This window comes from Cynocephalus volans, chromosome 4, assembly GCF_027409185.1.
Source record: "Cynocephalus volans isolate mCynVol1 chromosome 4, mCynVol1.pri, whole genome shotgun sequence".
NCBI classification, from domain to species: Eukaryota; Metazoa; Chordata; class Mammalia; order Dermoptera; family Cynocephalidae; genus Cynocephalus; species Cynocephalus volans.
In genome coordinates, this window is record NC_084463.1 from 141,939,014 (window position 1) to 141,964,346 (window position 25,333).

The following is a 25,333-nucleotide window of genomic DNA, read 5'->3' on the forward strand; positions in this document are numbered from 1 at the left end:
CAGCTAAAGAATACACTTTCTTATCATCAGCTCATGGTACATTCTCTCCAGAGTAGGTCACAAATCTAGTCTCAGCAAATCATTCAACTTTTTAAAAAGTTGAAATCATTCCAACAATCTTTTCAGACCACAATGGACTAAAACGGGAAATAAAAAATAAGCAAAATGCTGGAAGCTATACAAATGTATGGAAAATAAATAATAGGCTCCTGAATGACCTATGGGTCCAAGAAGAAATTAAACAGTAAATCAAAAAATTTCTAGAAACTAACGAAAATAAAGATACATCATGCCAAAACTTGTGGGATACTGCAAAGGCAGTACTAAGAGACAAATTTAGTGCAGTAAATGCTTATATCAAAAAAATGGAAAGACTTCAAATAAACGACCTGACACTATGCCTCAAAGAACTTGAAAAACAACAACAATCCAAACCTAAAGGCAGTAGACAGAAAGAGATAATTAATATCAGAGCAGAACTAAATGAGTTAGAGACTGAAAAAAATGGAAAAGATCAAGAAAACTAAAAGTTGGTTTTTTGAGAAGATAAACAAAACAGATGCACCATTACCTAGAATAACAAAAGAAAGGAGAGAGAAGACCCAAATAACAAAAATCAGAAATGAAAAGGGAGATATCACAACTTGATACCACAGAAATACGAAGAATCATTAGAGACTATTATAAACAACTGTATGACAACAAATTTGAAAATCTGGAAGATATGGACAAGTTTCTAGACACATATAAATCACCAAGACTGAACAAAGAAGAGATAGAAAACCTGAACAGACCAATAACTAGCAAGGATATTGAAGTGGTAATTAGCAATCTTCCAACAAATAAAAGTCCCAGTCTGGATGGCTTTACAGCTGAATTCTATCAAAGTTTTAAAGAGGAGTTAATACCAATTCTTCTCAAACTATTCCAAAAAATTGAAACAGATGCTACTCTCCCAAACTCATTCTATGATGCCAATATAACTTTGATACCAAAACCAGATAAAGACACAACAAAAAAAGAAAATTACAGGCCAATATCCTTGATGAGCCTAGATGCCAAAATCCTCAACAAAATATGAGCAATTAGAATACAGCAACATATTTAAAAAATTATACACTATGCTCAAGTGGGATTCATCCCAGGAATGCAAGGATGGTTCAACATATGAAAGTCAATAAATGTGATACATCACATCAGCAAGCTCGAGGACAAAAACCATATGATCATCTCAATAGATGCTGAAAAAGCATTTGAAAAAATTCAACATTCCTTCATGATAAAGACTCTCAACAAATTAGGTATAGAAGGAAAATATCTTAACAAAATAAAAGCCATTTATGACAAGCCCACCACCAGTATTATTCTGAATGGGGAAAAATTGAAGGCCTTCCCCTTGAGGCCAGGAACAAGAAAAGGATGTCCACTCTCACCACTTCTATTCAACATATTACTGGTGGTACTAGCTAGAGCCATCAGGCAAGAGAAAGAAATAAAGGGAATCTATATTGGAAAAGATGAAGTCAAACTTTCTCTATTTGCAGATAACATGATACTATATATAGAAAAACCTAAAGATTCTGTCAAAAAACTTCTAGAGCTGGTTAATAACTTTGGTAATGTTGCAGGATACAAAATAAATGCCACCAAATCAGTAGCATTTTTATACACAAATAATGAATTAACAGAAAGAGAAATAAAGAAAGTAAGCCATTTACAGTTGTCACCAAAAAAATATGATACCTAGGGATCAATTTAGCAAAGAAGGTGAAAGGCCTCTACAATGAGAATTACAAACCACTTCTGAAAGAAATTAAAGAAGATACAAAATGATGGAAAGATATTCCATGCTCTTGGATTGGAAGAATTAACATTGTGAAAATGTATATACTATCCAAAGTGATCTACAGATTCAATGCAATCCTCATCAAAATACCAATGACATTCTTCACAGAAATGGAAAAAACAATCTTACTTTCATATGGAACAACAAAAGACCCCAAATAGCCAAAGCAATCCTGAGCAAAAAAAACAAAGCCGGAGGCATAACTCTGCCTGACTTTAAATTATACTACAAAGCTGTTGTAAGCAAAACAGCATGGTGCAGGTATAAAAATACACATTCAGACCAGTGGAGTAGAATAGATAACCCAGACATCACTCCTTGGGCTTATATCCATCTGATATTAGACAAAGGCAACAAAAATCTACATTGGGGAAAAGATTGCCTCTTCAACAAGTGGTGCTGGGAAAACTGGATATCCATATGCAGAAGAATGAAACTAGGTATGCATCTTTCACCATACACTAAAATCAAATCAAAATGGATTAAAGACCTAGGTATAAGACCCAAAACTGGAAAATTACTGAGGGAAAACATAGGTGAACCACTTCAGCAGTCAGGTCTGGGCACAGGCTTTATGAACATGAGCTCAAAAGCACAAGCAGCAAAAATAAATGAATAAATAAACAAATGGGACTATACCAAACTAAAAAGTTTCTGCACAGCAAAAGAAACAGTCAACAGAGTGAAAAGACAACCTACAGAGTGGGAGAAAACTTTTGCTAACTATGCATCCACCAAGGGAATAATATCCAAAATATACATAGAACTCAAGCAATTATACAGTAAAAAAATAAATGACCCAGTTAAAAAATGGGCAAAGGGGTTGAATAGATACTTTTCAAAGGAAGACATACAAATGGGCCACAGGTACATGAAAAATATGCTCAACATCACTAGTCATCACGGAAATGCAAATTAAAATCACATTGAGATACCACCTCACTCCAGTTAGACTGGCTATAATGTGGCTCCCCGGAGAGGCCCAAGACCCAGGCAACCACACACACAAGGCACTAGAGGCCAACTGAGCAGTCATGGAGGTAGCCATAACAAATTGGCAACCACAGCAACATCTTAGTTACTCAATAGTCTCAAACCGGTGGACTGTGAAACCCCCTGCCACAATGAATAAACATCAAAAAGAAGTTACCAGAAATACAAAAAATCAAGAAAGTACACCATCAAAAGTTAATAAATCTCAAACTCTAGATCCTATAGAACAATAAGCCCTTGAAATGACTGATAAGGAATTTCGAGTGATAATTCTAAGGAAACTGAATGAGATACAAAAAACTCAGCTAGACATCATGATGAAAGGAGGAAAAGTATACAGGACCTGAAAGAGGAAATGTACAAGGAAATAAATGTCCTGAAAATAAACGTAGCAGAACTTGCTGAACTGAAGAAGTTATTCAGCGAAATAAAAAACACAATGGAGAGTTTAACCAGCAGGCTTGTTGAAGTTGAAGAGAGAACCTTTGAACTTGAAGATGAGCTGTTTGAAATAACACAAGCAGACAAAAAGAAAGAAAAAAGAATCAAAGACATTGAAGAAAATCTGAGAGAGATATCAGACAACCTTAAGCGCTCAAATATCCAAGTCATGGGTATTCCAGAAGGGGAGGAAAATGGAGATTGCATTGAAAATATATTCAACAAAATAGTGGCAGAAAACTTCCCAGGTATAGGAAAAATCACAGATCTTCAGATCCAGGAAGCTCAACGATCTCCAAACATATTCAACCCAAAAAGGCCTTCTCCTAGACATGTTATAGTCAAATTGGCAAAACTCAGAGACAAAGAGAGAATCTTAAAAGCTGCAAGAGAGAAGCGTCAAATCACCTATAAGGGAGCCCCTATCAGGCTAACATCAGACTTTTCATCACAAACCCTAAAAGCCAGAATGGGATGATATATTCAAAATACTAAAAGATAAAGATTGCCAGCCAAGAATACTCTACCCTGCAAGGCTATCCTTCCGAAATAAAGGGCAAATAGTATATTTCTCAGACAAACAAAAACTGTGGGAGTTCACTACCACACAACCACCTTTACAAGAAATCCTCAAGGGAGTACTTGGTTTGGTTCCTGAAAAATAACTATCACTGCCATAAAAACCCACGAAAAATCAAAACCCACTAGTAAAATAAAAATGGCATTCATGAAGAGAAAACAAGCAAACAAAAATGCTATCTACAATCTAAGAAACCAACAAACACAGAAACCAAACAGTAAATCAGAAAGCAAGGAACAAAAGACACCTAAGACAACCAAACAACAAATAAAATGCTAGGAATAAATCAACACCTTTCAATAACAACTCTTAATATGAATGGCTTAAATTCCCCAATCAAAAGACACAGACTGGCTGACTGGATTAAAAAGGAGGACCCTAATGCTGCCTACAAGAGACCCACCTCACCCATAAAGACTCACATAGACTAAGAGTGAAAGGATGGAAAAAGATTTACCATGCAAACAGAAAAAAAAAAAACGAGCTGGAGTAGCTATTCTTATATCTGACAAAATAGACTTTAAACTAAAAACCATAAAAAGAGACAATGAAGGACACTACTTAATGATAAAAGGACTGATCCATCAAGAAGACATAACAATCATAAATATATACACACCCAATGTTGGAGCAGCCAGATTTATAAAACACACTCTATTAGACCTTAAGAAGGAAATAGACACTAATACCATAATAGCAGGGGACCTGAACACCCACTGTCAATATTAGACAGATCATCAAGGCAAAGAATCAGTAGAGAAACACAAGATCTAAACAAGACTCTAGACCAAATGGAATTGGCAGATATCTACAGAACATTCCATCCAACAACCTCAGAATATTCATTCTTCTCATCAGCACAGGGATCATTCTCCAGGATAGATCACGTATTAGGTCACAAATCAAGTCTCAATAAATTCAAAAAAATTGGAATTATCCCATGTATTTTCTCAGACCACAATGGATTAAAACTAGAAATTAATAACAAACGAAACTCTGGAAACTATACAAACACATGGAAATTAAACAGCATTCTACTTAATGACATATGGGTCCAAGAAGAAATCAAGCAGGAAATCAAAAAATTTATTGAAACTAATGAAAACAATGATACATCATACCAAAACCTGTGGGATACTGCAAAAGCAGTATTAAGGGGGAAATTTATTGCATTAAGTGCTCACCTCAGAAGAATGGAAAGATGGCAAGTGAACAACCTAACACTTCACCTTAAAGAACTAGAGAAACAAGAACAATCTAAACCTAAAGTTAGCCGACAGAAAGAAATCATTAAGATCAGAGCAGAACTGAATGAAATTGAAACCCAAAAAACAATTCAAAAGATCAATGACTCAAAAAGTTGGTTTTTTGAAAAGATAAAGAAAATTGACAAACCATTAGCATGGCTAACTAAAAAAAGAAGAGAGAAGACTCAAATAACAAAAATTAGAAATGAAAAAGGCGATATTACAACTGATTCATCTGAAATACAAGGAATCATTCGAGACTACTATAAACAACTATAGGTTAACAAATTTGAAAATCTGGAGGAAATGGATAAATTTCTGGACACACACAAGCTCCCAAAACTGAACCATGAAGACGTAGAAAATTTGAACAGACCAATAACAATAAAGGAGATTGAAGCTGTTATCAGAAGGCTCCCAACAAAGAAAAGCCCAGGACCAGATGGATTCACAGCAGAATTTTACCAAACATTCAAAGAGGAATTGACACCGATTCTTTACAAATTATTCCAAAAGATTGAAACAGACGAAAATCTCCCAAATTCATTCTATGAAGCAAACATCATCCTGATACCAAAACCAGGTAAAGATATAACCAAAAAAGAAAACTACAGGCCGATATCCTTGATGAATATAGATGCAAAAATCCTCACTAAAATACTAGCAAACAGAATACAGCAACACATACGTAAAATTATTCACCACGATCAAGTGGGATTCATCCCAGGGATGCAAGGTTGATTCAACATACGCAATTCAATAAATGTGATACACCATATTAATAAAGTCAAACACAAGGACTATATGATCATATCTATAGATGCTGAAAAAGTATTTGATAAAATTCAGCACTCATTCATGACAAAGACCCTCTATAAGTTAGGTATAGAGGGAAAGTATCTCAACATAATTAAAGCCATATATGCCAAACCCACAGCCAATATCATCCTGAATGGGGAAAAGCTGAAAGCTTTTCCTTTAAGAACAGGAACCAGACAAGGATGCCCACTCTCACCACTCCTATTCAACATAGTGTTGGAAGTACTATCCAGAGCAACCAGAGAAGAGAAGGAAATAAAGTGCATCCAGATTGGAAAAGATGAAGTCAAACTGTCCCTGTTTGCAGATGACATGATCCTATATATCGAACAGCCTAAAACCTCTACAAAAAAACTCTTAGAATTGATAAATGATTTCAGCACAGTAGCAGGATACAAAATCAACACACAAAAATCAGTAGCATTTCTTTTCTACAATAGTGAACATGCAGAACGAGAAATCAAGAAAGCCTGCCCATTTACAATAGCCACCAAAAAAATAAAATACTAAGGAATTGAGTTAACCAAGGAGGTGAAAAATCTCTATAATGAGAACTACAAACCACTGCTGAGAGAAATTAGAGAGGATACAAGAAGATGGAAAGATATCTCATGCTCTTGGATTGGGAGAATCAACATAGTGAAAATGTCCATACTACCCAAAGTGATATACAAATTCAACGCAATCTCCATCAAAATTCCAAAGACATTTTTCTCAGAAATGGAAAAAACTATTCAGACATTTATATGGAACAATAAAAGACCACGAATAGCCAAAGCAATGCTCAGCAAAAAAAATAAAGCTGGAGGCATAACACTACCTGACTTTAAGCTATACTACAAAGCTATAATAACCAAAACAGTATGGTACTGGCATAAAAACAGACACACTGACCAATGGAATAGAATAGAGAATCTAGAAATCAACCCGCACACTTACTGCCAGCTGATCTTTGACAAAGGCACCAAGCCTATTCACTGGCGAAGGGACTGCCTCTTCAGCAAATGGTGCTGGGATAACTGGATATCCATATGCAGGAGAATGAAACTAGAGCCATACCTCTCACTGTATACTAAAATCAACTCAAAGTGGATTAAGGATTTAAATATACACCCTGAAACAATAAAACTTCTTAAAGAAAACTTAGGAGAAACACTTCAGGAAATAGGACTGGGCACAGACTTCATGAATACAGCCCCAAAAGCACGGGCAACCAAAGGAAAAATAAACAAATGGGATTATATCAAACTAAAAAGCTTCTGCACAGCAAAAGAAACAATTAACAGAGTTAAAAGACAACCAACAGAGTGGGAGAAAATATTTGCAAAATATACATCTGACAAAGGATTAATATCCAGAATATATAAGGAACTCAAACAACTTTACAAGAAAAAAACAAGCAACCCAATTAAAAACTGAGCCAAAGAGCTAAATAGGCATTTCTCTAAGGAAGATATACAAATGACCAACAGACATATGAGAAAATGCTCAACATCACTCAGCCTCCAGGAAATGCAAATCAAAACCACACTGAGATACCATCTAACCCCAGTTAGGATGGCTAAAATCCAAAAGACTCTGAACGATAAATGCTGGCGAGGTTGCGGAGAAAAAGGAACTCTCATACATTGTTGGTGGGACTGCAAAATGGTGCCGCCTCTATGGAAAATGGTATGGAGGTTCCTCAAACAATTGCAGATAGATCTGCCATACGACCAAGCTATCCCACTGCTGGGAATATACCCAGAGGAATGGAAATCATCAAGTCGAAGGTATACCTGTTCCCCAATGTTCATCACAGCACTCTTTACAATAGCCAAGAGTTGGAACCAGCCCAAAGTCCATCATCGGATGAGTGGATACGGAAAATGTGGTACATCTACACAATGGAATACTACTCAGCTATAAAAACGAATGAAATACTGCCATTTGCAACAACATGGATGGACCTTGAGAGAATTATATTAAGTGAAACGAGTCAGGCACAGAAAGAGAAATACCACATGTTCTCACTTATTGGTGGGAGCTAAAAATTAATATATAAATTCACACACACACACACACACAAAGAGAAAAGTGGGGGGGGGAATAAGATATAACAACCACAATTACTTGAAGTTGATAGGACAAGGAAACAGAAAGGACATTGTTGGGGGTGAGGGAAGAGAGGGAGGAGGGAAGGTGATTTTGGTAAGGGGCAACAATAATCAACCACAATGTATATCGACAAAATAAAATTTAAAAAAAAAAGACTGGCTATAATAAAAAAGATGGTGCATAACAAATGCTGTCGAGGGTGTGGAGAGAAGGGAACACTACTGCACTGTTGGTGGGAATGTAAATTAGTACAACCACTTTGGAAAACAATTTGGAGGTTTCTCAAACAACTACAGATAGATCTTCCATATGACCCAGCGATCCCTCTTCTGAGTATATACCCAAAGGAATGGAAATCATCATGTCAAAGAGATACCTGCACTCCCATGTTTATTGCAGCTCTGTTTACAGTAGCCAAGATAAGGAACCAACCTAACTGTCCATCAATAGATGATTGGATAAGGAAACTGTGGTATATATACACCATGGAATACTACTCTGCCATAAAAAAGAATGAAATACTCCCATTTGTAACAACATGGATGAGCCTGGAGAAACTTATGTTGAGTAAAACAAGCAAAGCACAGAGGGATAAAGACCGCATGTGCTCACTCATATGTGACAGCTAAGAGAGAAAAGAAATAAGGAAAGAAGGACCACAGTAGTGCCATGGTCTAACAGAAGGAGGGAACACTCCTAGGGCTACAAATAGGAGTGGAATGGAGAGGAGGAGGAGGAGGAAGGTTAGGGGATATTGGCAGGGGACCAAGGGTACAAAAGTAATTTCTGGTAATGGGTATGCCCCCAGTAGGAATCTGGTGTTCACATCGTGGGCCAGAGGGGGGACAATTAGCTTTGTATCTCATGAATATTCTTAATAAATAAATAATTTTAAAAATAAAAATAAAATAATTTTTTTTTAAAAAATAGCATTCATTTTCATGCTCAAGACTCTGCTGGTCAATTGTGATTCAGCTGATCTAGGCTGTTCTCAGCTGGGTAGCTTTGCTTCAAACTGTGCAGATTGTAGGTCTGCTCCACATATCTTACTCTGGATCTCAGGTTATACCGGGCATGTCGTTCCTGTTGTGGATAACCAATGCACAAGAGGGCAAGCCCAACCACACAAGCATATGTGTATTTCAAGTCTCTGCTCTCATCACATCTGATAACATGTCAAAACAGGTCACATGACTAAGCCGAACATCAGTGTACAAGGGAAATATATACAGTGAAATGCGGAAAAAATATTTACGGAACAATAATTCAAACTATCACACAAGGTCTCATCACCTCCAAAATCTGATTTCTTATTCATCATCCTGCAATGCCTCTCACTGTTCTAAAACAGTACCTCTCTAACCAAAAAAAAAAAAAAAAAATCATTATTAAACCTCTTTTTCACCATTAATCTGCATGGGATTTTAGGTTGTTCCTTTTACTTATTGCCTATACTCACCTGGCTGAGCTCTTCCAGACAGCTGAGAGAGCCCAGCTGGAGTGTAAATGTAAAGTTGATAGTCCGTCATTCCATGCTCATCTCAGAGGCCAGGCTGTGCAGCCCCAATAAGCAACCTGCTGGGTCTACAAATTTGCCATGCTTTGCTCTGTTAAGACTTTATTGAGCACAGTATGGTAACTCAATTAATAGTGGGAATGACACTGGCAAGTGTCACCAGAATTGCAACCAATTATTTTTTCCTTAATATCTTTTCAAGTTACAAGCTGACCAAGCTCAATAGGAGCCATGTCTTTCCACAGGGCATATTTAGTATGTCTCTGCCTTCCCCATTAGCTTCCATTGCCAGGGTCCCACAACTCTGTCACCAACTATAAGCCTCTCTCTTCTTCCAACAGCAGTGCAGCTTCCCCCCAAAGGAGCTAACTGAAAACACAAATCAGGCTGTTTGGCAGAATTTTGCGTTGTTGATAGTTTTTTGTTTTTCTTTTCTCCATGAATCGAAAATTTGCTGATTTTATTCCTTCCTCTTCCTTATGTCGTCCTGATTAGAAAGCGTAGACACAGCAAGAAGCCCCAATGCCAGCCCGAATTACTACCTAAAGAAATGCATGAGGATAGATTCAAAGCCAATCAGCACCTGCCCTGAAGAATCTATAGGCACCTGGCCTTCCAACTGTCTTGGATCCTAGCTGTCCCACTGCACTTGCCATTTCAGCCCAGACTTAGAACTTGTCTGTCTCACAGTAGCCAAAAGTCAAAGAATGACCGATTTTACCCATAAGCAGTTGGCTTGTCAATCTATGACCTTCAGAAAATAAAAATTCTATATACACAATGTTCAGTCCAGAAAAGCCTCATGATTGCAAGTTGTCACACTGTTACTTTCACCATTTTTTTCCAATCCTTTTAAGCTGAAGTCCAGATAAGCAGAGGGTGACTCTCTGTATTAAACACATATTTTTCAAAGTTAAAGAAGTCCATATTATCAGGAAAGAGAAGATATATGTACTTTAGAGTTTCTCCCAGAAAGGAACTTTCCATCTGGTCTCTTGGGATTGGATTGTGAAGATAATCAATAGAATAAAAGCCACCTAAACAAATGAAGGTATATTTGCACTGAAGAATCTCCCATCCTCAACCCTGGTATATTTTGTCCTCGCTGAACCAGTACATATAGAAAAAGCTTTTCATTGCCTCTAGTCATGGCAGGTTGAAATTGTCTTCAGGACAGTTTCATATCCTTACGGCTGTGTTTGGGGTTTATGTCCAAGTCCACAATTCCTGGGCTCAGCCCAGTCTTGAACTGGTGATACGTCTGGTAATGTATCTCCATGAAAGCTTTAGTTAGCTCCATATGGTCATTGATTAGTCCACGGTGTGCACTCAAAGCCAGGGTCCCAGGCTAAAACCACACTAAATGATCCATCTTGACTCTGAATTTGCCATTGACAACTCCCCCCCACCCCCCCATGAAAGTCAACTTGCTGGGCTCAGACTGCTCAAGCAAGTGCTCTTATATTTATTCTCTTTATAGCTTCAACATAGTCTTCTGGAAATTGACTTTCTTTCCTTCTTCCTTGGATCCATTGTTTCAGTAGATATTCACAGTAGCTGTTAGCTCTGGCTCCAAGAGTGAAGACATCCACTGGAGTAAAGAAGCTACTATTGGTATAAATGAATATGAGCGCTAGCCTATCATTCTTCCCAGGCAGGAAATGCATATGCATTGTCACTTCTATCACTGCCTCCTGAAATTTTTATCTTCAGTGGCACAAGAGAGTTCTCTGAACTCCAACTGAATGCTGACACTTCTAACAGTAGGAACAATGTTTATATCACAGTATGGAATCTTTCAGGGAGTTCTAAATGCAGGCATTAGCATATTTCCAATTTCTTTAACATTTTCCAAAAAGAGGCTATCTCAGAAGTCCACCCAAGATACAAACAGTGATCTGAAAGAGATTTACCCCCACATTTTCCTTGAAACTTTGATGCCCATCACTTGACTCCTTCAAATTTTTTTTGTAGACCCATAATCCACTTAGTATCCAGGGCATCAATCAGAGTTAGGCCAAGACCATACACCTCACTGAATGATTTGGACAGTGGCTTAAGCTCATCATGGCCCTAAACAAACTTCCTATATCCTTTCTGTGGAGCATGTTCCCTGTGCACTGGTAACCAACTTCTGTGAGTCCAGTGAGACATAACACGCTCATATGCAACAAGTTACATGAAGTGGATTTATTACTTACAGGTAGGCAGCAAGGGACAAAGGATGCCTAGGATCCATTATGATCAGGTCCCCCAAGACTGGAGAAAGCTGCTCAGGGCAGACAGACTCTCCACTTGCACCACAGCTGAAGGACCCCAAAAGGCAGCCTGACCTGGGTTATATACTTCATGGGTTACAGGAGTCACCAGCCAAAGCTTTGAAGGACATCCTGCTTCCAGGGGAGGGAGGAACAAACCTCAGGCTGACCTGGCAGCTCTAGCCTACCTCAGGATATTATGTCCCCAGCACATTCTACACTTACTCTTGAGAACTACAAGCAAGAAAGGGCAGGAGAACTGTGTTAGTCCAAGACCACCCAGAGAACACATGATGAAAGGCATTTATCAAAGCTTTCTATCATTCATTCAGAGAAGCAGGTTCTTGGGGGGCCGGCCCCGTGGCGCACTCGGGTGAGTGCAGCACTTGGGAGCGCAGTGGCACTCCCGCCCCGGGTTCGGATCCTGTATAGGGATGGCCGGTGTGCTCACTGGCTGAGCACAGTTCGGGCGACACCAAGCCAAGGGTTGCGAACCCCTTACCGGTCACAAAAAGACAAAAAAAAAAAAAAAAAAAAAGAAATCAGAGAAGCAGGTTCTTTCTGAATTTTGGCTTTCACTGATGAAGTCTTGCTAAGGCCTTTGCTTTCCTGGAAGAGGTCCTGCTAGGGCTCAATCACTGCTCTTTCTCAGAACATGATCTTCTTTGTGATCTTGGTTCTGTTTTTCCTTGCCCTTGGTATCATCCTGCACCTCATATGTCAGATCTTGGGGGGTAGGGGGTGGGGCGTTCTTATCTGCAAGCTGCGTGACCTGGGAAATTCTTTGGAGGTATCTGAGATAAAATCTCTGGGAAGTCTCTCAGGTTATCATCTGCTTTCCAGAGAGCCTTAAAGCCGGGGTTGTGGGTTTTGATCCAGAGATTTCCAGTTCTGTCTTTCCTCTTCTGGTAATGTGTCCAGTCAGAGCTTGCCAGTGGTCTTTTACACTGATATAGGAAAGGAGTTCATACCCAATCAGAAAGGAAAAAAATCAAACTCCGCCACAACTGCTAAGGTAGCTTCCATTATCCTCAACACAAGTGACGCCTCCACCTTCTGCACTGGTGGCACCACTTACATCAAGTCCGGAAGTGGCAGCAGCATGAGTACAGGGTAGCCTCCCTCAACTCGGGGAAGGTCCGCTTCCGGTTTCCGTCGCTGCAGCCCAGAGTCACCACTCTGAGTGCAGCCCTGCGCTTGTGCCTTGCAGTCCCATTTGGCCAATTCTTAAACAGGGGGCAAATTTAGTGACTTGTTTTGTAGCTATTGAGCTTGTCCTAGACCTGTGGTTTAATAGCGCTGGATGGCACTTCCTGTTCCAAGAATATTTTTACAGTGGACTAATGAAAAAATAGCATCCCATAGGGAGCCAGAGGCCTTCCTTTACGCAGCAATGTTTTATGGAAGCCCCAAGGAGCTCTCCTGCAGTGGTTCTCAAACTGTAGGGTCTCTGAGAATCATCTGAAGTATTATTAAAATGCAGGCCACTGGGTCCCACTCCCAGGGATTCTGATTCAGTAGATGTAGGGTAGTGAGCAGACTTTGCATTTCCAACAAGTTCTTAGGTGTTGCTGACGCTGATGCTGCTGGGTCCACAGATCACGCTCTGAGAACCATTCCTTTGGCACTTCACAGAGCAGCAGGGTTGAGAAGCCTAAGACGGCAAGGAATGGGACCATCTTCCACCTCCTTCAACCAAAACAAGAACACTTTTCATGTTTTCCATATCCTGCTTCAGCATGAAAATTTATTTGGGTTAAGGTTTCTGCAGTGCTTGAAAACCACTTCTTGACATGGTGTCAACATTTGGTGTCAACTAAAAGCAGAGAAAGGGTAACTTACCTCAACAAAACAGAGACCAGAAAAGCATCCATTTATTTAACAAAAGCCAAAACGTTACTAAAAGCTAAAGCGTGCTTTTTGCCTGGGTGAAAAGACAAATAAGCCAGATACCTACTCAGGGGGACTCACATCTATATAACAAGATAAACATGCAGAACAAATGAGTGATAAGTCGGTGAGGTGATGGATATGTTAATTACCTTGATTTACTCTTTCTGGTGTACATTATATAGTACCCCAGAAACATAGGTAATTATTATTTGTCAATTAAAAAATAAATAACAAATGAGTGTAATTAATGTTACGTAGTTACTATGACAGACGCCTCTTTATGGGAAACAAAAATAGTTCACATGTGGCTCACATATCATCTTCCCATCTTGAATTCCAGAAAAAACTTTACTGATTGATTATAGTACTCCTCCCAACAGGACCCAGATGTGACCTCAGAATTTTCCTTTTCTCTAACACTGAGCCACAAGAGATTGATTAAAGTTGGCATTCAAATTGAAATCTGTGTGCATCACTGATTCAAGTTCTGATTGGAATATTTCTGCAATTCCATCTCTATAGGTTTGGGAAATAATTCACAGAGGACATGGTGCTTGACAAGATCTTGAAAGATGAATATATGATACACAGGTGTTGAGGGGGTGGAGAAGGGAGGGGGTGGTTATGGGGTATATCAATTGATGGAAAAGAATGAAGCTCATTAAGATTAAGAAGTGAATGTTAAGTACAGCCAGCAATTGTAGACCAGGACTTCATGGAACTTACATGTGAAGGAGAAAAAAGATTATTAAAGGTTCCTGGAAGTGTATGCAGGGTCAAGTGACAATTTTTTAAAACTTGACTAGAACATATTTATGGGCTGTGGGGAAGGATGCACAGGGAGAGGTTAGAAAAAAATAGGTAAGAAAGGGAATAACATAAAGAGCAAATCTTCAGAGGAAACTTGAGGCCAGTACTCTCTTCCGATATTGCTTTGAGACTGTTGGATCCCCACTCCCAACGGGAAGCTGTGATGGAAACAGGAGTCCACAGCCAGATGTCTCAGTGCACTGCCTCACAGGGGAAATGGCAAACATTAAGTCTTAGGGAGACCGAGGTTGAAGCATAGAAGCACGCCAAGGATGGCTTGGGGTGGGAGGGTCAAGGGTCTTGGGAAGTCAAGAATGAAAAGCATCTTTTCTGAGCTGGCAAAATGGCAGTGGCTGGAGGAATTCTAGAAAAAAAGAGAGATAACATGCTCATTGAGACTTTCCCTACCCCTAACAAAGCTCTGGATTGGCAGAACAAGGACGTTTTTAAGAGCTGGGATGAAACAGAAGCTTAAGCTCAATTTTAAGATGTGCCAGATCCTTAAGGAAATCATTTACCCAACCATAGATGAAAAAAACAAGGTGTAAATTTTTTCAATAGTGATAAATAATAACCAAAATGTGCCTGGCAGTGTGCTAAATGCTTTATATGCATCTCCTTTAACTTAATTCTTTTAATACCTATATTTTCATTTTACATATGAAGACACTTAAGTTGATAGAAGTTAAAGCACTTGACAAGCTCGTGTGTGACAGAGCTGGGATTTGACCCTGACATGTTAGCTGTCAGGGTTGAGGCTTCTATCCACTCTACTCTATATACTTTTACCAAGAGCACCTCTAACCCCACAAAAAAAATTTGCCTACTTTTCACTGAACAGACTTTGTTTTAATTGTTTCTGGTCATCCTTCAAGGCTCATCAGCCTTCTCTCTACAAAGACTTCACCAGCATCCCTGGGCTAGTTAGTGGCACCCTCCTCCAACTTCCTCTATGGCCTCGGGACACTTTGTACTTACCTCTCCCAGAGCTCTCACTACATTTGATAATAGCCACCCATGAGTTTGCCTCTCCTATTGGGTTGAAGCAAGGCATGGTGGAAAGCACATGGGCTTTGACATTAATGAGAACTGATTAAAATTCCAGTTCTTCCTTTTCTTACCTGTGCAAACTTGGGCAAATAACTTAACCTCTAGGAGTCTGACTTACCTCATTTATAAAATCAGGATAACGATAACAGGAAGTTGTTGTAAGTATGTTCATAAAATAAGATTATGTTCAGCTCCAAAACACATGGTATATGCTAAATAGATGGCAGAAATTATTATAACTATGTTCATGACTGTTAGGTGAATGAAGAGCAACTTTATCTTGATCCTCCATTGGCTCTGTTTTTCTGAAAACCTGAGATGGCAACATTTCCTTCTAAATTTGAAGGAAAATATTTAACTTTTTCATTAAGAAAAACAAGCTCTCTACAAGTATATATTTACAAACAATTAAGGTATTTCTTTAAATATCCTTGAAGTCATCAAAATAGATCCCAAAGGACCTCAGCTTCCCAATAGTTAGCTTAACCTGTGTAACTATAAGACTTTAAAAGTAATAAAACTGCAAGTGTCTTTAAATGGCTGACAAGTTTTTACTAAATTATATTCCGACCTCCTCCTCCCAATTAATCTCAATAAGTGATGTTTTATTGTATTTACATTGCAAGCACAAGAGTAAAATAAATAAGACAGAAATATTAAATCCAAATGTTGTTAGAGAACCATAGCAAAAGGCTTTTGCAGGTTACTTGGAAAGTGGGGCTTCTAAAGGAGGCTGGAAACAATTCTCTGTCTACAGCAAGTACAGCCTATCATCATCTGAGGGTATGCGTGAAGTACAACTAGCCATGTGAGTGATGAGTTCATGGGACTTCATTGTATCACTTCTCTATATAGAATAGAGATGTTTGAAACTTTCTATGATAGAAGTTTTTTGAAAAGAGAAGCCAAACATATCACCATCATCATCATCTGTTAAATTTATTGGGCATTTACTAGGTGCATTATCTCTTTTAATTCATAAAGATATCACTTCCTGAAGAGAAGAAAACTCAAGATTAAAGAGATTACATAAATGTCCCAAGTTCACACTCCTAGCAAGTGACAGATTTCAGGATCCAAGATTTTAACCAACTCAAGATATTCGGAAGGAGAAGAGGGAAATGGCATTCTACACAAAAAGAAATGTTTCCTTCTGTAAGCATTCTGAAAAGTGTAAGCAGCCATCCAATAAAGAACCCCACACTGAAAACAGATGTGACAGCTGGAGACACTTAGGTGGCCCATGGACTACCAGGGGGTGGAACAAGTGGAGCAGACCACAGTGCTAACTGGGGGATGGAGCTGGCAGAAGTGAAGAAACAGCACTTCCACTGAGATCCATCAGAAAGGTGATGAATCCAAGAATGTGTCGAACCAGAAAATTCAGAATGTGCTGTGTGCAAAAACTGGAGAAGGAATGAATAACCCACCCTAAGGGATTCATCTAGATGTTTCTTCTCCAAGGAGAAGTATAAAATAACTTTCCTTTGAGTTTGAGGAAATTGGGGCAGCATAACCAAAGGAAGCACATATCCCAATATTTCACAGGCACAACACAGTCTCCACGTGAGTTGGAGAAGAAAGTGGTCATTCAAAGCTCAATGTCAACCAGGAATTCTCAGTGACAATGTGGGATGCACACACTTAGTGTTCTTTGTCAACATGCAACAAATATTTGCTGAGCAAACACAAGAATTGTGTTGGGCACTGTGCTAGGTACTGAAATACCACAGTGAAAGAGACATATTTGGTCCTCCAAGCCAGTGGGGGAAACAGACAAATGAGTCAAAAACAAATAAATAAAATAATTTAGAACTTCTAAGTGCCTTTGTATTTTCTAGGGCTACCATAACAAAATATCACAGACTGGATGGTTTAAACAATATAAATATATTTTCTCACAATTCTGGAGGTTAGAAGTCCAAAATCAAGGTGTCGGCAGGTTTGGTTTCTTCTGAGGCCTCTCTCCTTGGCTTGCAAGTGGCCGCCCTCTTGCTGCGTCTTCACATTGTCATCCTTCTGTCTATGTGTTGTCTGTGTCCTAATTTTGTTCTTCTTACAAGGACAGCAATCATGTTGGGTTACAGCCCCTCCATATGATTTCATTTTACCTCAGTTACCTCTTTAAGGGCTCTGATTCCAAATACAGTCATATTCTGGGGTACTGAGGGTGAGAATTCAATATATAAGTTTGGGGGGTATGCAATTCAGCTCATAACAGCCACGGAATTGAAAAACATGAAGCTAGTCTCACCTCTTAAGGGAAGTCCTGCCTATCCAACCTGACTAGGTTAGACTCCAATATGTTCTGACAGCATGGGGCACCTCCTCCTAACTGTGCTTGTCACAGTTGCAATTTGTAATTTTATATTTCCTTGTGTAATCACTGGATTAAAGTCTTCTTCCCTCTCCTCACTGTAAGCTCCAAGAGGGCAAGAATCTCTTCTGTTTTCACCTCATATTGTATCCTAATACTTAGCAGTTAATCGTGACTAGCATAGAGCAGGTGAGGTGTCCATAAATGTGTTCAATAAAACAATGAATGAATGAATGAGCATCAAGATTGAGAATAATGTTAGGGGTGGGAGGTAGCATCTAAACTGATATCTGAAGGATGGAATGAGGAGCTAGCTACTGGGGAAATAAATGGAGAAAGAAAACTCCAACCAGAATATGTGTGAAAAGCTTGACCTGACTTCATATGAAATATCTGCATTACACAGTGCCATATGTTAATTAAACTTAGTATGGCATTGAGATAAGACCGTCTTGTGTTTCAGATGTTTTTGGATATGCTGACAAAGTCTGGAAGAAAGGTCTAGCAATATCCTATAAAGCTAGTTAGTTTGGGGAATTCAAATAAAAATTAACCAACAAGAAAACAGCAGGGACCAATAATCCCTAATTTCCCTTTAATCTCAAATAGGAAAGTAGCTTCATCGATCAGAAGTAAACACTCCCAGATTGCAATGAGTAGCGATTGCCAATCTGTAGAAACTCAGCCACCATGGACACCCTGTGAATATAAGATTTTACTATGATTTTGCAGCTAAATTGTGTATGACCTTGGGCTCAATTTATTGTTACTGTACAGGACATTTTAGAGCACTGAATCTGTTCCAGGAATTCAAAGATCGCTCCACTGGTTTTGAAACTCCTACAGCAGAGTAACTCTCTCTGTGTGTGCACATAACTTTAAAAGACTGCTAACACAGAGTTTTATGAGTCTTCATGGAGAGCTGCAGTTGGTAAGATAAGCAATAAACATGTTTAAGCTTTTGCTCCTGAATTACACATTACTGGAAATGCATAAATATAGACTTTTTTAATGAAACACTCACACATATCACGCACTGTGCACCAGAGAAAGAATAGAGTCTAATGGCCAAAATATCCCATATTTGAGTCCTAACCTTGCCACTAGACAGCTGTGTGACTTTAACTGCAACATCACCATGACACATTCATGTGTGTTTAACTCCATCACTGGATTATAATTCCTTAAGGGCAAAGGCCATGTTTTATTTTATTTTCATTTTAACTGGTTCCTATTGCGACAAGTGCTCATCAAATAAATGTTGGGTGGCTGGATGGAATAAACAAACAGCACATGAGATAGATAAGATAGGTGTTATCCTGTCTACCAATGAGTTAACTGAGATAAGATGTATGTAAAACAATTATGAGGTAAAAAGTATATCTCATCAAGGTGAAATTATATGGTATTAATAAACTCAATAGGGGAGAGAGAATAAGGCAAACCAACTTGTCCAAACTTAGTCAGGGCCCTATATGAGAATCAAGTGAAAATTTGACTCACTTAAGAATGCCTCTAGCTGGGGTGTATAAATTGCTCACAAGAAGACAGCAAACGGATTAGTGGTTCTGTGGTGCCCGGATTTGCTGCCCTGGGGTTCATTCACTCACCACTCCTTAAACTCTTTGAAATATATTCATACTCATGTTCTGCTATACAAGAAAGTGGGAGCTTCCCTTTGTTCAACTATAATATTTTTCAATCTAATATTTTCACTTAGTTCTGTTTTATGATTGCTGATATGTTCCCTTATTTCCTTAAGTATATTTGTCATACTTCTGTTAAATTTTCTCTCCATCTGCTTCAACACTTTTGCTTCAGATGGTAAATGTTAACCAGTTTTGTATTATCTCTCTTTTGAGGAAATTGTACTCCTCTCACGTGTGGTTATTTTGGCTTGTGAGCTCATGTTCCCCAAGGAGTTTAGCCAGCTTGTCTGGCCATGTGAACTGAGAAAGGTCTAAAGGTCAGGCCCTTCATCATCATTGAGACAAAGACTAAGGAAAGGAGAGACAATGATTCCCAGGGCAGGACACCCCAACACCCACAGACCTACAACTCCTGCTTGCTGCCACCTCACCAGATAATTCCTCTGGCCAGAGTTTCACTTTTAACCCCTTATTTAGAGAGAAGCAATATGATGGGCAGGAGGCATATCCCTAGGTTTTTTTGTTTGTTTGTTCATTTGTTTTTTGATATAATGTCATGCCAAAGTTTGTTAGGAAAAAAAGGTTGTTATAACTATTACACACAGGTCACAATTTATAAAAAGTGAGGTGGTTGTAAGGAGTCAGACAAGACAATGGATGTCTGAAAAGTACTTTGAAACTGAAATTATTCTTAATTAGAATAAAGTCTGCTAAGGGTTAAATGTGTTCCCCAAAAGTTCATGTTTTAGAAACTTGATTGCCATTGTAACAGTGTTAAGAGGGTAGGAAATCCTATTATGGTATTTGAAAGGTGGGGCCTTTGAGAGGAGATTAGATTGTGAGGACCACACCCTTGTGAATGAATTGATCCGTACATGGATCATGGCATGATTCTGATGGCTTTAAAGGGAGAGCAAGTGAGAAGGTTAGCTCTCTATTGCTCAACCTATTCTTGCCATGTGACACCCTATGTCATCGTAGAAGACCCTCACCAGATGTGTTCCCTGGACTTTGGATTTCCCAGCCTCCAAAACTGTAAGAAATAAATTTCATTCCTTTATAAATTACCCAGTTTCAGGTATTCTGTTATAAGCAACTGAAATGGACTAATACAAGGGCATATACAACAATTGGGATAATTTTCTGGATGAAGATATGTGAAAAGTGACTTCACTTAATAATTGCAATAACTACCATACGAAGGTTATTTTGTTGTTGTTGTTTTTGTTTTTTTGCAATATACTAGTCCAGAGGTCTGGGGGAAGTAGAGAGAATGCCCAAAAATAATCAGTTCATATCTACAAGTAGTATTTCCACCAATCCCTCACCCCAACAGGGTGGTGACTAACACTAGTACTAGCACTCAAAGAATTAGGCATTGATTTCCTAAGGTAGTAGGGGAAAGAGGTAAAAGCTGAACCCCTAAAGAATTCCTCTAGCCTCCATCTTCCCTATGCCCCTGGCCACAACCACCCACCTCCTACACTCACCACTTAAGATAGCCTTCCATTTCCAGGGCTTCTTGTGTTCATTCTTGGATCCCATCATCCTAGATCCTCACTTCCATAGATTCTCTGGAGAGGATTTTGGAGTAGGTTGCCAGGATCCCGTGCTAGTTTGTTTGTTCTTAAGACCTGGAAGCCCATCCCCTCAATGGGTTTCTTTTAACAGAGTTTCTGGCCTGCTTTCAGGTATCATTAGTCAACATGTAAATGACAATATCATTTGAGAAACAATGGTACCATTTGAGTATCAAAGACTTCTGATGTGCCTAGCAATTATACTTTTAGAAATGTTTCCTAAGGAAATAAACTGAAATGTATGCAAAAGTGTCTAAGGTCATCCACTGCAGAGTTATTGCTAATAAGGACAATTTGGAAACAACTGAGTGATCATCAACAGGGAATTGGATGAATAAAATCCGGTATACAAATGCAACACAATGCTACATAGTCATAAAAATGATGATACAGATCTATATTTATGGGCATAGAAGATCTACTCTGTGACTGTTAAATTGCATTTATAATATGATTCCAATTTATACAAAATGAAAGAAAGAGAGAGAGAAAGAGCTCTGGATCACATGCAGCAAAATGTTACCAGTGATTGTCTCTGGGTGTGGGGATTTAGGACTATTATTTCCCTTCTTCATTATTATTTTCTGCATCATTTGATATGCAAAACTTCATTTTTATAATCTTTATGATCAGAAATACAAATCTATTTTTATTGTTGAAAATTAAGACATAATAAATATCCTCCTAATCAGGAAGCCACTGACTAAACTTCTCTAATGACTTAATCCTCATTCATATAGTTGCAGGGGCTTCAGAATAATCTGCCGCAGACCTTCAGCAATAATTTGCTTGTTTTATGACTTCATAGCCACTGGTAACCCAAGGGTACAATAAAATAAGACTGCTAATTCAGTGAAGCCGAAGTAGGACTAATTATCCTGGGGAGAGGACTTCCCCACGTTCAGTCACTTGTAACCCATGGTTGGGACCACCAGGAGCAAAGATGGCCTCTGCAAGCTGATGGATTATTGCTTGGAGAGGCTCACTGAAGCATTGTTTATGTTGCTATTTCTGACATGTCTGAGCTGACCAATCATTTGATGTTAGGTTGGGGGTAAGGGGTAGCAATGAATAAAAATGTTGTCAAGGTTGGGTGCTGAAAGTAGAAACCAAAAATTAGTCAAATATCCTGCTGATGTTCCATGGCCTTGTGACCTTGAGATTCTTGGCTTAAAGTCTGGAAACTTAATTCACACGAGCTAATGGGCTCTCCTGGAGCAAAATAGCTTTCGGTCTTGGTGAGAAATGAATAAATAGCTATAGTTTCCTGAGGTATCAGGAAAGGATCAACACTTGGGCCAAATACAATGGTTGAAGCTTCCCAGGGTGAGAGGAAAATCACTCCAGTCAGCAGGATTTGAGGGCAGCTCAGGGTTCGTTTATTATTCAAGTAAAGATACATTTATACTTGTGGAAAACTTCAATAAATCAGATTTTTCCCACTATTCAAAGAAGAGAAGCTGACAGTAAGAGACCAAGTCACTTCACAACACACTTTCTTCACTACCTAGTGATACCAAACTCAGGTCTGGTTGCCCACCCCCTTGAGAAGACAGAAAAAAAAAAAACTCAGAAGTCAAATGGCTGGTGTTAGAAAAGCAGATGTATTCAAGCTGAAGGAGATGGTGGACTGTCCCATCTCAAAGACTTAGGTTTACTGAGGGGTTTTTAAAGGAGGGGTTGAGGGAAAGGAATGTGGGAGGTGAAAAGCAGGTGGGAGGGGCACACGTGAGCAGTGAGGGCTTCATGTAAGGTCTCAGGTACAAGGTCTCACCCAGACTCCATCCAGTTTCTGCTCTCATTCTTATCTCAGGGTCTGGGTAGCACATGCAAGTCTATAGCTTTAGGCTGGCTGGAAAACAACTTTACATTCATATAAATAATGTCATCTTGCCCCATAACCAAGGTCCAAGACATCAAATAACCATGGGAAAAGAGGAAACTCAGAGCCTTTTAAAATTTTCTTACAGTCCATGCAGTTTTAGGTCCCAACATGGCTTCAGTCCTGCTCACTCCGACATAAGTAGACTCAGCTTGGCAAGTGGACTCAATGACGCATGGAAAATTCATTATGCTGATGATTTCAGAGTTAACTTAGTGACTGGAAACTAAAAGGGAACTTATATTTATTCTCTGCTCTGTGCCAGGCACTATGCTGGGCACTTTGTATACATAATCTCATTTATTTCTCACAAAACTGAATAAGATAAGGAAATTATTCCCAAATTGCAGATCCTTATCTCCAAAATCCTTACCTCCAAAAAAGGAGATCAAAGCTTTAATTATTTTGGCCAAGGTTCAAAGCTATTTAAGAGATTCATAACCAAGGTCAAGACTTTGGGTTTAGGAACAAAAGAAATGCTCTTTTCACTCATTCACCATATTGGCTCCCAAACTACATTCTTTGGCCCAAATTGCTGCAAATTAAAGTTCTTCCATGTGACCCCACAATAATTCTCCAGTCTAAGTCTTTAGTAACTTGGTTGGGTTTGGTTGCTAGACACATCAAGCATTCTACTGTGGGCTGCAAATTTGCTGTTCTCTGCCCAGCATCTATTCTTCCTTCCTTTTTCCTGATTATACCAGCCCATATATTTTGGAAAAGGCTGACTCCATCTCAGCTTTGGGGATAAACCCTAATTTACTCAAGCCAATCAACACATTCCATTATCCTGGCCAGAATGATTGGATTAGGGAGGGTATGTGACCTAAACTAGTTTATTAAGGTGAATTTCAGGATTCTTGCCTGGAATGCTAGAAGGGCCTGGTATGCAGATAGATGTAAAGTCTGGAACTGCTGTGGCCTTTTTGCCATCAGGTGGGAGGCCCAGTTTGGGATGAAACTAACATAATAAAGGGCATAATGAAAAAAAAAGAAAGAAAGAAAGTGGGTCCTCAAAGACAGCATTAAATTACTGAAGCATCCAGATGTATCTGGGTTTTCATATTGTGCACGTCAATAAAGCTTCAGTATTATTTAAACCAGTGTTTGTTCTAATTTGTTTCTTAACTAATATAAACTTTTATGCCAGAAGTAGAATGGTAAAAGTAATTAATCTATGAATCTAAGATTGTCTGGGTAGAGAAGGTAAGGTGAAAGGCAGTGAGAACCCATTGATCCGAAGCTTGCAAGTTGGTGATTCTCGTCTGATTATAAAACAGTTATAGTATATCCTATTAAAAGAATGATCAATAGTTTATCATACAAACTAGAATGCATTTGAGAATGAAAGAGAGGTGACATTAATGTTAGGATAACCATTCACTGTTCAGGTTTCAGCTCACTTTTTTTTTTAACCCTTGGAGCCCAGCAGTGCATTTACAATATACTTGTTCATCTATTTGCAGGGCTGGGTCACAGACCCTTCAAACCCATCCCGTGCAGGTCACAAGCTAGGCAGTTGGAAAAAGATTCTGGGAGCTGTTGGCAAGGTTGACCTGCTTTATTTGGATGCAAGCTTAGCATCCCCCCACTGGATGAGAGCCATCATCCTTTACACAAGATTCAGATAGCCAAGGAACACATGGGCGCACATGTGCGGTTATACCACTCTTACATAACGCATTTACAACAGACATGCTGAGTCATGCTCAGACAGATATGAGGTGAGGGAGTTTGACCAGTCTGTCTCCACTTTCCTCACAATATTGTATTATTACAATAATAAGACAGGATCTGGCATATTTCAAGTTGCCCCTTGGAGTATATAGTATGTCTCTATAGTGAAAGTAGAAGTTCCTAAGAGTCTATTATGGTTGGACTGAAGTTGCTTGCAGGGAAAAGGCAGGTTAGAAAAACAGAAAGTGGGCAAAAGCCAAATCACAAAAGGCTTTTTTTGCTGAGCTAAGAAGGCAGACTTTATCATGAACATGATGGGAAACCACTACAGGAGTTTAAGAAAAGTAGTAACCTTTCAATCTTGCATTTTATTAACAATTACTCTCTACATTGAGGAAGATAAAGGATAAAGAAGCCACATGTAGGCTATTTCTCTAAGAATAATGGGCAATTTTAACACAGGTGGTAGCAATGTGGATGGGGTGAAGGGAAGAATTTGAGAGACTGAGAAGCAAAAATAGGAGCTAACAAATTCACCTGAAGCCAGTTGTCACATATGATACATTGGCCTAAAATTCTTAATATCAAACAAGCATATCAAAACTGATATGACAGTTTCAGCCCATTTTGAGAAAGTTCATATTCTTTTAGGTTACTTTTTCTTCTGCATTGTTCAAG

At 38.9% G+C, this 25,333-nt stretch overlaps 1 pseudogene; it reads right to left on the reverse strand.

Moving 5' to 3' along the window:
- Positions 1 to 10,391: 10,391 nt before the first annotated feature.
- On the reverse strand, positions 10,392 to 11,693 carry LOC134376436 (endoplasmic reticulum mannosyl-oligosaccharide 1,2-alpha-mannosidase-like; annotated as a pseudogene).
- Between the last annotated feature and the right edge of the window lie 13,640 nt (positions 11,694 to 25,333).